Source organism: Vulpes vulpes, chromosome X (genome assembly GCF_048418805.1).
Source record: "Vulpes vulpes isolate BD-2025 chromosome X, VulVul3, whole genome shotgun sequence".
Classification (NCBI taxonomy): Eukaryota; Metazoa; Chordata; class Mammalia; order Carnivora; family Canidae; genus Vulpes; species Vulpes vulpes.
The window spans coordinates 46,066,452-46,078,508 of NC_132796.1; positions in this window are offsets into that span (position 1 = coordinate 46,066,452).

The following is a 12,057-nucleotide window of genomic DNA, read 5'->3' on the forward strand; positions in this document are numbered from 1 at the left end:
AGCAACTTCTTGCAAGATACATCTGTGAAGGCACAGGAAACAAAGCAAAAATGAGCTATTGCGACTTAAGATAAAAAGGTTCTACACAGCAAAAGAAACAGTCAACAAAACTAAAAGACAACTTACAGATTGGGAGATGATATTTCCAAATGACATGTCAGATAAAGGGCTAGTATCCAAGATCTATAAAGAACCTATCAAACTCAACACCCAAGAAACAAAATATCCAGTAATGACATAGGCCGAAGAAATGAACCAATATTTCTCCAAAGAAGACCTACACATGGCTAAGAAGCACATGAAAAAATGCTCCACATCACTTGCCATCAGGGAAATACACATCAAAACCACAATGAGATACCACCTCACACCAGTGAGAATGGTGAAAATTAACAAGACAAGAAACAACAAATGTTGGAGAGGATTTGGAGAAAGGGGAACTCTCTTGCACCATTGGTGGGAATGCAAGCCACTCTGGAGGTTCCTCAAGAAGTTAAAAATAGAGCCACCCTGCCTGCTTCTCCCTCTGCCTGTGTCTCTGCCTCTCTGTGTCTCTCATGAATAAATAAACAAAATCTTTAAAAAAGGAAAAATAGAGCCACTCTATGACCCAGCAATTGCAGTACAGTTTTTTTCCCCCAAAGATAGTGATTTAGTGAAATGCCAAGACACCTGCACCTTAATGTTCATAGCAGCAATGTCCACAATAGCCAAACTGTGGAAGGAGCCATGATGTCCTTCAACAGATGAATGGATAAAGATGATGTGGTATATATATATATATATAGGCTATATGGAATATTACTCAGCCATCAGAAAAGACAAATACCCCCCATTTGCTTCAACATGGATGGAACTGGAGGATATTATGCTGAGTGAAATAAGTCAGTCAGAGAAGGACAATCATATAGTTTCACTCATATGGGACGTATAAGAAATAGTGAAAGGGATTATAAGGGAAAGGAGGGGAACTGAATAGGAAAAATTAGAGAGGAAGATAAAACATGAGAGACTCCTACCTCTGGGAAACAAACAAAGGGTTGTGGAAGGGGAGGAGGGTAGGGGGATGGGGTAAATTGGTGACAGGCACTAAGGAGGGCACCTGATGGGATGAGCACTGGGTGTTACACTATATGATAGCAAATTGAATTTAAATTTAAAAATTGAAAGAAAAAGTTGTTTAGTTACATAAGCCCAAAATGTCACAGTAGGTAACTTTAAGCTCTTGCTCCCAAAAGAAACATTGAAAAACAAGCAGAAACTGTGAGAAACAAGATTGTCTGAACTCTAGGGAATGGTTATAGGTTTGCAGCAATGAAAAGAATTGAAAACAGCTGTTCAATCAAAAACTTGTATATGAATATTCACAGCAACAGCATTAGCACTCAAATACCCAACACCTAAATGTGGTAAAAATCCAAATGTCACCAGCTGAGAAATTGATAAACAAAATGTGGCATATCAATTCATTGGAAAATTATTCACATATGCGAAGTAATAAATAGTGATGCAAGCTACAATATAGATAAACTGAAAATATTACAAGTGAGAGAAATCCGATACAGAAGCAGTTGAAACAGTTGAAACGGTTGCAGAAAAATTTGAATGTACTAAGTGCCACTATATTGTACACTTTAAAATGATTAAATTGGGGACACCTGGCTGGCTCAGTGGTTGAGTGGCTGGCTGCCTTTGGCCCGGGGCGTGATCCCAGGATCTGGGATGGAGTGCCACATAGCACTCCCTTCAGGGAGCCTGCTTCTCCCTCAGTCTGTGTCTCTGCCTTTCTCTCTCACTGTGTCTCTCATGAATAAATAAATAAAAATCTTTTAAAAATGATTAACTTGATGAATTTTTGTTATATATGTTTTCCCTCAGTTAAACAAAAAAGATTACATGATGTGAAAAGTATAAAATAAATCAAAGTTTCACAGTGTCTTATTTGCTGTAAATTGAAGAACAAACTAAAATTTGTTTTAATTCTTTTCAGCATTGGGGTCAGGCAGGCAGTCAGTTTCCCTGAGACAGGAATGTGATGTAACAGGCTGAAACATCAGACTCTAGTCTAAAATAACAAAATAATTAATACCCATTGTGATAGGGACACAGCTAAATATATTGAGAAAACATATGTATTTTGAATATACAAAAAAGAGAGTATGTTACAAATATTTAAAATATAAGTTACGCAATATGATAGTGTAAAATTGCTTTAAAAAGTAGACATGATACTCTACATAGAAAACCCAAAAGCCTCCACCCCAAGATTGCTAGAACTCATACAGCAATTTGGTAGCGTGGCAGGATACAAAATCAATGCCCAGAAATCAATGGCATTTCTATACACTAACAATGAGACTGAAGAAAGAGAAATTAAGGAGTCAATCCCATTTACAATTGCACCCAAAAGCATAAGATACCTAGGAATAAACCTAACCAAAGAGGTAAAAGATCTATACCCTAAAAACTATAGAACACTTCGGAAAGAAATTGAGGAAGACACAAAGAGATGGAAAAATATTCCATGCTCATGTATTGGCAGAATTAATATTGTAAAAATGTCAATGTTACCCAGGGCAATTTACACGTTTAATGCAATCCCTATCAAAATACCATGGACTTTCTTCAGAGAGTTAGAACAAATTATTTTAAGATTTGTGTGGAATCAGAAAAGACCCCGAATAGCCAGGGGAAAATTACAAAAGAAAACCATAGCTGGGGGCATCACAATGCCAGATTTCAGGTTGTACTACAAAGCTGTGGTCAGCAAGACAGTGTGGTACTGGCACAAAAACAGACACCTAGATCAATGGAACAGAATAGAGAACCCAGAAGTGGACCCTGAAATGTATGGTCATCTAATATTCGATAAAGGAGGAAAGACTATCCATTGGAAGAAAGACAGTCTCTTCAATAAATGGTGCTGGGAAAATTGGACATCCACATGCAGAAGAATGAAACTGGACCACTCTCTTTCACCATACACAAAGATAAACTCAAAATGGATGAGAGATCTAAATGTGAGACAAGAGTCCATCAAAATCATAGAAGAGAACACAGGCAACACCCTCTTTGAACTCGGCCACAGTAACTTCTTGCAAGATACATCCACAAAGGCAAAAGAAACAAAAGCAAAAATGAACTATTGGGACTTCATCAAGATAAGAAGCTTTTGCACAGCAAAGGATACAGTCAACAAAACTAAAAGACAACCTACAGAATGGGAGAAGATATTTGCAAATGACATATCAGATAAAGGGCTAGTTTCCAAAATCTATAAAGAACTTATTAAACTCAACAGCAAAGAAACAAACAATCCAATCATGAAATGGGCAAAAGACATGAAGAGAAATCTCACAGAGGAAGACATGGACATGGCCAACATGCACATGAGAAAATGCTCTGTATCACTTGCCATCAGGGAAATACAAATCAAAACCACAATGAGATACCACCTCACACCAGCGAGAATGGGGAAAATTAACAAGGCAGGAAACCACAAATGTTGGAGAGGATGCGGAGAAAAGGGAACCCTCTTACACTGTTGGTGGGAATGTGAACTGGTGCAGCCACTCTGGAAAACTGTGTGGAGGTTCCTCAAAGAGTTAAAAATAGACCTGCCCTACGACCCAGCAATTGCACTCCTGGGGATTTACCCCAAAGATTCAGATGCAATGAAACGTCGGGACACCTGCACCCCGATGTTTCTATCAGCAATGGCCACAATAGCCAAACTGTGGAAGGAGCCTCGGTGTCCATCGAAAGATGAATGGATAAAGAAGATGTGGTTTAAGTATACAATGGAATATTACTCAGCAATTAGAAACGACAAATACCCACCATTTGCTTCAACGTGGATGGAACTGGAGGGTATTATGCTGAGTGAAATAAGTCAATCGGAGAAGGACAGTGTATATTCTCATTCATTTGGGGAATATAAATAATAGTGAAAGGGAATATAAAGGAAGGGAAAAGAAATGTTGGGAAATATCAGGAAGGGAGACAGAACATAAAGACTCCTAACTCGGGGAAACGAACTAGGGGTAGTGGAAGGGAAGGAGGGCGGGTGTTGGAGGGGAATGGGTGACGGGCACTGAGGTGGACACTTGACGGGTTGAGCACTGGGTGTTTTTCTGTATGTTGGTAAATTGAACACCAATAAAAATTAATTAAAACAAAATAAAGATCCAGTATTATCTTGGAAAAAAAAAAGTAGAAGAGTTGGCATTATGTTAGTTTCAATGACAAGGCATATAGAGGAAAATAAAGGAAAAAGATTAGATAAGAATGAAATTTTGACTATTAATTCTGAACAAAGTGGGATTGTCTGTATATAATTCAGTACTTTAAAATTTATTTTGTTGATTTTCTCATGCAAATAAACATATTACAAAGGAAAAGCTAAAATATAAGATTATTCCTTTGCTATGTTTATGTAAACACGTTTTGAAACTAAAATATCAAAGGAACTTGAGTTACTAATCATTCATTAAAATTCCAGTCATAAAAATTGAACACCAATAAAAAATTAATTTATTAAAAAAATTCCAGTCATAAAATATCTTGGAAACAGCATGAACCAAGAAACCAAAGAAGTTTTAAAATGTTAGAGGAGTGTAGGAGGCTTCTGTAATTAGAAAAAAAAAAAGAAGAAGAATAAAGTGAGGTTAGAAAAACAAGCAAGAATAAATCAGAGAGGTAAAGTTTAAAGAAATCTTGATGGAGATAAATGGCTAAACATAAGGCCAAACACCAAGTAATTAATAGCCATGATAGAAAAAAATTAGTTAGGAATCATAGTTTAATTTACATGTATTACCAACATATAAGATACTCATTTAGTAATAAGGCAATGTTATACCTTGATGGAATTTATTGGTAAAAGAAAATATGCATCCCTTTATGAAATTCAAAGTGTAAATTTTTAAAAAATATTTTCAGTTATTCCTAGGAATTAATGGGTATAATGATATAAGAACACATTCTTTAAACAAAGTTTTAGTAACTGATGCAATCAAGACTCAATAATACAAATGTGCTTGTTTTCTCTTATACTTTTTTTTCTAATTTAGCTTGCATTCACACTTCACAGAAGTGTTAAACATAATATTTCAATTAATACATTCTAGGGACAAAGATACAGTTTACTCTTGACCAGCATGGGAGTTAGGGGTCCTGACCCCTGACACAGTTGAAAACTGTTTATGTATAACTTTTGACTCACCAAAAACTTAACTAATAGTCTACTGCTGACTGGGAAGCATTACCAATAATATGATCAATCAACTAACACATATTTTGTATGTTAGGTGTATTATATACAATATTCCTACGATAAAGCTAGAAAAGAAAATCATAAAAGAAGATACATTTATAACACTGTACTACATTTGTCAAAAGAAGTCCACATGTAAGTGGATCTGCACAATTCAAACTTACATTTTTTAAGAGTCAGTTGTAATATTAAAAATATCTAGGTACAATTTTAACTCACAGAAAACAAAATAAGTATCTTATCTCAGTACAGTAAAACATACATATGGATAAGAACACACCACCCTTTCAAAGCCAATGATTTTAAGATTTCTGTGCTATTTTTTCAAATTACATAATGATAACTAAGACAGATTAGTAGCACCAGCCAAAAAAAATTAATTTTGTAAACACACACACACACAGTCACAAAACAAAAACAAAAACTGGCCCATGCACACTTCTTTAGGTGTAGACTACATACTATTTTTTTTGTTAAATTGTTCTCAGTGTAAATGTATTGAATATCATTACAGACAATACACAAAATGAAAAAGCATTAAAAAGGAAATTTAAAAATTATAAAAATTTAAATATTTATAAAATATAATTTTCCAGTCAATAACATTTTGTTATACATCTTACCACATCTAAATTTTCTCATTTTTTAAAATAATTTCATTCTTAATCTTATATAAATTTATCTTGGGATATTTTTAGTACAGGCTTATCTCAAGGTCAATTCCAAGCCACCACAGAAATGCCAATATCACAATAAAGAAAGACAAATGCATTTTTTTGTTTCCAAGTGAATATAGAAGTTATCTTTACACTATACCGTGGTCTATTAGGTTTGCAATAGCATTATGTGTATAAAAAATATATACCCTAATTTAAAATATTTTAATGCTAAAAAAATTTAACCATCACCTGAGCTTTCAGGAAGCCCATATCTTTTTGCTGGCAGAGGCTGGTCTTATCTTGATGCTGCTGGGTGGGGTGGTTGTTGAAGCTTAGGTAGTTGTGGAAATTTCTCAAAATAAGAGAAAAATGAGGTTTGTCACATTGACCGACTCTTCCTTTCATGAATGATTTCTCAGTAGTATGTGATGGTGTTTTTTTTTTTTTTTTTTTGTGATGGTGATTGATAGCATGTTACACACAGTAAAACTTCTTTCAAAACTGGAGTCAGCCATCAAAATCTTGCTGCCGCTTATCAACTAAGTTCGCGTAATATTCTAAATCCTTTGTTGTCATTTCAACAATCTTCACACCATCTTTACCAGGCATACATTTTATATCAGGAAACCACTTTCTTTGCTCATTCATAAGAAGGACCACACCATCTGTTAGTTTTATCATGAGACTGCAGCAATTCAGCCATACCTTCAGGCTCCACCTTTAATTTTGTTCTCGTTATTTCCAAAACATCTGCAATTACTTCCTCCACTGAAGTCTTGAACCCTTCAAAGTTACCCAAGAGTTTTGGAATAAATTTCTTCCAAACTCCTGTTCCACACTCCTGTTAATGTTGATATTTTGACCTCTTCCCAAGAATTACAAATGTTTTTATTATGTATAATGGTGAATCCTTTCCAGAAAGTTTTTGATTTACTTTGCCCAGATCCATCAGAAGAATGAGTATTAATGTAGCTATAGCCTTACACGATGTATTTATTAAGTAATAAGATGTGAGAGGAAAACTTACTCCTTTATCCATGGGCTACAGAATGGATGTTGTGTTAGCAAGCCTGAAAACACTAATCTCATACTTCTCCATCAGAGCTCTTGGGTGACTAGGTGCCTTATAAATGAGCAGTAATAGTATTTTGAAGGGATTTTTTTCTGAGAAGTGTATCTCAACTGTGGGAATAATATGTTCTGTAAACCATATTGTAAATAGGTGTACTGTCATCCAGGCTTTTTAGTTCCATTATATAGCACAGAGTAGATTTAACATAATTATTTTTTTAATTAACATATACTGTATTGTTAGTTTCAGAGATAGAATTTAGTGACTCATCAGTACTTACAACACTCAGTGCTCACTACTTCAAGTGTGCTCCTTAGATCCCATCGCCCAGATACAGCATCCCTGCATGCATCTCCTCTCCGGCAAGCCTCAACTTGTCTCCTATACTTAAGAGTCTTTTATGGTTTGTTTCCTTCTTTGTTTTCATCCTATTTTATATTTCCTACCCTTTCACTATGTTCATGTGTTTTGTTTCATAAATTACACATATTAGTAAAATCATATACTATTTGTCTCTTATTTTGCTCAGCATAATACCCTCCAGTCTTATTCAATCATTGCAAATGGTAAGATTTCATTCTTTTTGATGACTGAGTAATATTCCATTATATACATATCTCACCTCTTCTTTGTCCATTCATTTGTTGATGGACATCTGGACTCTTTCCATATTTTGGCTGTTATGGACATTGCTGCTGTAAACATTGGGGTGTATGTGCCCCCTTTGAATCACTGTATTTGTATCCTTTGGGGTAAATACCTAGTAGTACAATTGCTGGGGTATAGGGTAGTTCTATTTTTAACTTTTTGAGAAATCTCCATAGTTTTCCAAACTGGCTGCCCCAGTTTGCATTCTGACCAAGAATGTAAGAGGATTCCCCTTTCTCTGCATCTGTTGTTTCCTCCGTTGCTAAATTTAGCCATTCTGACTGGTGTGAGGTGGTATCTCATTGTGGTTTTGATTTGGATTTCCCTGATGCCGAGAGATGTTGATCATTTTATCTGTTGTCCATTTGTATGTCTTTAGAGAAATGGCTATTTATGTCTTCTGCCCATTTCTTGACCTGATTGTGTGTGTGTGTGTGTGTGTGTGTGTGTGTGTGTGTGTGTGTTGTACGGGTCTCGAGTTTGATAAGTTCTTTATAGAGTTTGGATACTAGTCCTTTATCTAAGAAGACATTTGCAAATATCTTCACCCATTCTGTAGGTCATTTTTTAGTTTTGTTAATGGTTTCCTTTGCTGTGTAAAAGATTTAGCATAATTCTTAAGGATTTTCAGGATGGCAAATAAGCATTGGCTTCAAATGAAAGTTACCAGCTTTCTTAGACTCTAGCGAGAGAGTTATCCTTCAAAGGATTGAAGTATTGAAGTGAACCATTCACTTTTCCTCTCTGACAGTCCTAGATGCCATCCTATTCCAATAAAAGGTTATTTCATCTACACTGAAAATCTCTTGTTTAGTGTAGCCACTTCGGTTAATTATCTTAGCTAGATCTTCTGGATAACTTTCTGCAGTTTCTATATCACCACTTAATGCTTCAACTTGTATGTTTTTGTTTTGGAGATGCGTTCTTTCCTTAAACCTTATGAATCTATCTCTGCTAGCTTCAAACTTTTCTTCTACAGCTTCCTTACTTCTCTCAGTCTTCAAAGAATTGAAGAGAGTTAGGGCCTTGTTCTAGATTAGCCTTTAGCTTACGAGAATATTATAGGTGGTTTGGATTCCTATCCTGACCACTGAAATGTTTTTTCATGTCACCAACAAATCTGTTTTGTTTACTTATCAGTCATGTGTTCACTTGGCTCACACTTTTAATTTCTTTCAAAAGCTTTTATTTGCATTCACAATTTAGATCACCATTTGGCACAAGAGGCCTTGCTTTGGTATATCTTCACTTTTAACATGCCTTCCTTACTAAGTTTAATCATTTATAAGTTTTAATTTAAAGTAAGATGTGTGGCTCATTCATTAACCTGAAAATGTAGAGGCCATTATAGGGTTATTGATTGGCCTAATTTCAATATTGTGTCTTATGGAATAGGGAGCCCCAATGGTAGGAAGAAAAATTTGGGAAGAGGTGGTCAGTGGAGCAGTTAGAACACACATATTTCCTGATTAAATTTACCACCTCATATGTGGCCCATCATGCCTCAAAAACAATTATAACACTAACATCAAGGAACAGTGATCATCATAACAAATATAGTAATACTTATATGTCATTATTATATAATAATAGTTATAAATTTTGAAATATTGAGATAATTATCAAAATGTGACACAGGGACACAAAATAAGAAAATGTTCTTGGAAAAATGGTGGCAATATATTTGCTAATGCAGGGTTGCTACAAACCTTCAATCTGTAAAAAAGAAAATATCTGCAAAACATAATAAAGTATAATTAAACAAGGTATGTTTGAATCTCAAGAATAAGTTACTTTCCAAATTTGCACTGCAACTCCTTACTATCGTCAAGGGAATATTAATAAAAACAAAATCTAAAACATATACCATATATATGAGGTCATGTAGAAAGAGTAATGTCTTTCATCCTTAAAGTCACCAGTAAAGCCATCTGATCCTGGGTTTTTCTTTGTTGGGAGATTCTGGATTACTGAAAGTCATGCAGCTTTCCAGGTGCTCAGATCAGGCCCCTTTTTTTGAGGCACTATACTTAGCAGAGGGTGGAACTATGAATTAGCTCCCTGCCCAGGTAGAGCAGGACAGCCAGGTCTAAAGATGGCAAAGCGCTTTGTTTCTGGATCATCCACAATAATCTGATCCTTAAATCTTCTGGCCAAGTGGTTCCACTGGATTTGCTATGCAAACAATCAGCTCTGCCTGCTGGATTCTCTACTCAAGCATTGCTGGACTCTATACCTTCCCTAGGTGTAGAAAAGGCTTTCTGGTTGTGAGAAGCCAGGAGCTACACTCAGGAGTGGGTAGGATTATATGATCTCCTCTGCCCAGGCAGAGCAGGAGATTCAGATCCAAACAGCCTCCTAGGTGTTTTGGTCAGGCTTTCGGGTCATGTGGGAACAGGAACAACACTCACCCATGGATAGGGCTATGAATTATCACCCCTGCCTGAGGAGGGGGGCCAATCAGAGTCTAGGGCCTACAAGGCTCTTTGTTTGAGGTACCAAATGAGGCATACCTGTATTCTGACAAGTTCTCTAATCAGATTGCACCACTGTCTGGGTCTGCAGATAGAGAAGAGCTATTGATTGAGACTAGTACTTGGGTCCTGCAGGTATGGAATCTTGGTCTGCCAAGATTCAACTGCTGATGTTGGAAGTCCTTCCCCACATCTCCATCATAATCTGATTCCCACTGATCAAGCTCTGCAGATTTCCCCCATAATCTCCAGTAGGCAAAGCCAGAGTAGGACGCCCAGGAGGTAACTCACAATGTCTCTGGGAGAGACAGAAATTTGTCCTGGGATATCTTTTCCCACTAGAGGAATTTTAGGCTCAGAGGTACCTTTCAGTGTGATGCTATACTAAACTGGAGGAGAGGCCAAGTGGTCATGTATAGCTGTTACTATTACCCTTCTAATGTGATCCATCTCCATCTTTGTGGTATAGGGGGTTGCTTCAGCCTCACCTTCATGTTCTGGGATTTTCTCAATGGTGTCTTTTGCATGAACACTTGTTACCTACTGATCCTCTCATTATTTTAGTTACATCATGAGGCCCACAAATTCTTCATTTAGACTTGTAATGATGTAAATCTAGGCAGAGCAAGTATATACAAAATGCCATATGTACTTCCACATCCAGGAAGAGTGGGTATAACATTTTTTTTTCTATTCTTCCCACTAAGTATAATTACTTTTGTTATAAAGAATTAAGATAATCTAAACTAAACAAAATATGTTTGTCAATAGTAAAACTTCCTCATAAGATGTGATAAAAGCAATCCTTCAGGATGAATTGAAAGGTCACTAAAGAGTGACCCAAATCTGCATAATGAAATAAAGAACACCAGAGAAGACGCCTACATAGGTAAATATAAAAGTTGGTATATAACGATTGGTATTAATATCATTACAATTCATAGCTCCACTTTATTCCAATCAGATTAGAAACACAAACGAATAAAACAATAATTTAAAATCTACATTAGTGGGTACAGATTGTATAAAGATGAAATTTGTGACAATAACAACATAAGGTGATGAAGCAATATAGGAGGAAAGCTTTCATATCTACTGAAATTAAGTTGGTATTAACCTATAGTGTTATAAATTAAGATATTAGTTGTATTTACCAGTTGTATTTATAAATTAAGATATTAGTTGTATTTACCCAGGAGAACAACAAAACAACTCAAAAATATAGAGTAAAAGTAAAAGAAGAAGATGGTGGTGGAATAGAAGGGCCTTATGCTCACCTGGACCCAAGAACACAAATAGAAAACTATAAAACCCTAAATAACCCAGAAATCAACATGAACACTGAAAGAACTCCACAAGTGAAGGGAGACTAGAGGCCATACTGACTAAGGTAGGAAATGTGGACACATGGATTAGTAGAGAAACAGATTTCAGGTACTGTGAAATGGAGGGAGCCATGGCAAGAGAGAAAGGAAAACACAGGGGAATACACAAGGAGAAGGTTTCCCCAAAGCCATTGGCTTGCAAATTGAGAGAGAGGCTGAATTTCATGAGTTCATACAACCAGCAGGACTTAAAGCCTGGAGGTTTAAAGGTCAGTGGCTTGGCTGAGATAGGGCCTATGCGCACTGCACTGCACCTGGAGAGAAGGCAGTCACACAACCTTGGGGCAGAGAGCATGGAAACAGTGATATGAAGAATACTTGGATCACACAGAAGGACGTAATTTGCGCTACTTAGAATGCATCCTTGAAAGGCAGCATTCACAGAAACACATCTATGGAAACAAAGGAGATGGCTAGAATCATTTCTATTGCCCACTGATCAGCATAAACGTGGAGTCACCTACAGGAAGCAGCAAAGCGCGGACACTGATTGCCTAATGCCTAATGTGCATGCATCAGGCATCACCCCCTAAACACTCTTGTG